The following is a 3,169-nucleotide window of genomic DNA, read 5'->3' on the forward strand; positions in this document are numbered from 1 at the left end:
GAACACCATAGAACAAGGCTACCAAGAATAAACCTTATTCTTGGTTTCTCAATGCAGTGGAATTGGAGAAATCCATACAGACTTTGGTGAATGATTCACGCATGCAAAATTGCATAGGTAGCTAGGTATGTCACCAGAACTGATTTCTGTAACAAGTCGATGCCAGTGTTTTGAAAACGTGACAGTACTCGTTATTCTACAGGACAGTAAGTACCATGGGTACTGGGATATCAATTCGTCCTGACCTGATGCTTCACCTCCTGTACAGACTATAGCAGCTTGTTCGCACATGAGTATATATAGATATAGTGTTTATTTTACCAGGGCGAACCAGGTAAAGCAAAAGTGAACAGCAGTGAAAACATCAGCTGGTGCCTATGGACCACTTTGTTTTCGATCGTTTTGATAGGCTACGTCAATAACTACGAGCCTTCTCCAAACGCACCTCACCTGCTGTTGTTGAAATGGAACCTGAATAAGGTCAATACACACACATCACTGATGTATTTCAAAGACTATTCCAGCTCTCTTGACACTTTGGGTTTGTTCCTGATCTCTGGAACAAATTTTTTGGTATCCCGTTCCAACTTTGTCCAATCAGGAGAAAAAACTCCACGAAGAAGCGGTCTTCAAGGGCAGGCAGCATAATTTCAGTGTGGCGACTAGGGGAGGAGGGAGGGGCCTGTGTACTGTGTCTCACATTTACTTGTAACAAAGTATAACAATGCTTAGTAAGGTACCTTGATAATTATTACCGTGTTCACCTGGTAGACCAGCTGTAGAGTAACAGAAGAGAAAGAAACTTCTGGGTAACAATCGTGTGACTTTAGATACAAAAAACTTGTTTATCGCCATACATTTAACAAAGGTAACATAATAACTCACACCATTACCCACAATAACAGGAAACAAGATGCATGATAACTACCTAAACAAAAAAAAACTTCATCGTAAAAATCATAAACATATATGACTTACTGTGTTGTGGAAATATGCATACACCCATCTAGACAGCATCAGTTACACATTGTCAGCAATACAAATCTGATTCCTTGTATGAATATTTATATTCTACCAGATTAATTTTTTAATACCTTTTTCCTCAGAGATTGAACACGTCAGTATTTTAACCCTTTTTTTCCTCAACCAATTATAGGGTAGCATATCAGCTTCCACAGATTTTTGTTTAACACAGGTAGATCTATTCTTGTTTTGGGCTCATTATAATAAATCATATTCTCACAAAGTTAATAATTTATTATAATTTATTGTTATATAAATACATACTTTCTAAAAAATATACAAATGTATAATAATAATATTGGCTGTTAATTGGCAGGTGTAGTAATTAACTCTCTGTACTGACTGATTTTACAGATTCAAGACCAGAAAAGATGGGTGTTGGACCCATCTTATCAATTTTTATGATATTTATGGGTAAGTTAGTAATTAAAGTAATGAGAAAAAACTTAAGGTGTTATTTTAAAAACATTTGCAGATGAATGTAAAAACTAATATTTACATTCTGTCATAATGATAATTAATATTTTAACAGCAGGATTCAACAACAACTGGTGGGTCAACAACAACTACAGGGGCCACGCACCGGAATCACTGCAGCTCCTTCACCAGTTGTGGTTCTCACAGCAACCTTGCAAGAACCATTTGTAGAAGAACTCAACGATGCCAACACTAAGATATACCAAATTTTACGCATAATACTTGAAGAAAGTGTGCGTACATTCATAAGAGTTTTCTAACAATTGATGCTGTTGTGACTCAATTTAGCATTCTATTTGATTTAACTTAAAAAGCACTGTGATTTTTTTTTTTGCTCAAATATTTCTTGCTTTTATTTCCCGCTTACAGTGCGACTTCATCTTCAGTGAGAGATTCGGGCTTCTTTTCATCCGCACCTTTGTCATTCAATTTCGGTAATGTTTTCCCTCTTTCAAGTCTCTAACCTAAACTGCATCAACTCATAACCAGAAATCCATTGGTCATGTGTAATAAAGAATTTCAGTGCATGAATAGAAAAAACGTGTAATATCAAGTTTAGCAAACATGATATTTTAAAATAAAACCAGTTGATTAAAAAAATTTTCTTTTGTGATGCAAGGCCACAAATGAGGAAACCCCAAGCAAGGTGGGCTTCGAGTTCAACAACACGGCATCACCCGATCATAATCCACAGGCCGATGTTGTTGGCAGAAATCGTGAGAGGGGCTTGAATAACCACAAGCAACACCTTCATCCTCACTATCGATCCAGCCTCCATCGAAGAATTCTGTAAGTAAACATTTAACCACATGAACCCTAAATTTCCACCACAAAGGATATCAATGCTTGGCAATGTGCCAACTAATGTTTTCCTTTACTCTCATTCACTGACTACACCTGTAGGATCAACAACAACTACAAGGCCAAGGACAACTGGAATCACTGCAGCTCCTTCACCAGTTGTGGTTCTCTACAGCAACCTTGCAAGAACCATTTGTAGAAGAACTCAACAATCGGCAGCAGCGGAATACAGAAATTTGAAAGACAAGTTGTAGCAGCGGTACGTACAATTTTAGTTATTTCTAACAATTGTTCTTGTTGTGATTCAACTTTAACTCTGTTTGTTTGATTTCACTTAAAAGCCCTGTGACATTTATGCTTCATGTTTCTTCACCATTGTTTCCCGCTTACAGTGCGACTTCATCTTCAGTGAGAGATTCGGGCTTCTTTTCATCCGCCATTTGTCATTCAATTTCGGTAATGTTTTCCCTCTTTTCAAGTCTCTGACCTAAATTAATCAACTCATAACTACAGAACATCTTGTGGGGAATTGGTCATTGTAATAAAGAATTTCAGTTGCATTGTTAGAAAAATAAAGTAAAGTTTAGCAAACATGATATTTTAAATAAAACCAGTTGATTAAAAAAATATCTTTTGTGATGCAAGGCCACAAATGGGAACATCCAAGCAGAGGTGGGCCTCGAGTTAACACAACGGCATCACCCGATCAAATCCACAGGCCGATGTTGTTGCAGAAACCTTGAGAGTGGCTGTGAACAACGCAAGCACTCTCAAACCTCACTATCGATCCAGCCTCCATCGAAGTAATTCGTAAGTAAATTTACCATGAAACCTAAACTTCCACCACAAAGTATCAATGCTTGGCAAA

This window comes from Morone saxatilis, unplaced genomic scaffold (genome assembly GCF_004916995.1).
Source record: "Morone saxatilis isolate NCDOM2014 unplaced genomic scaffold, NCSU_SB_2.0 Contig4, whole genome shotgun sequence".
NCBI lineage: Eukaryota > Metazoa > Chordata > Actinopteri > Moronidae > Morone > Morone saxatilis.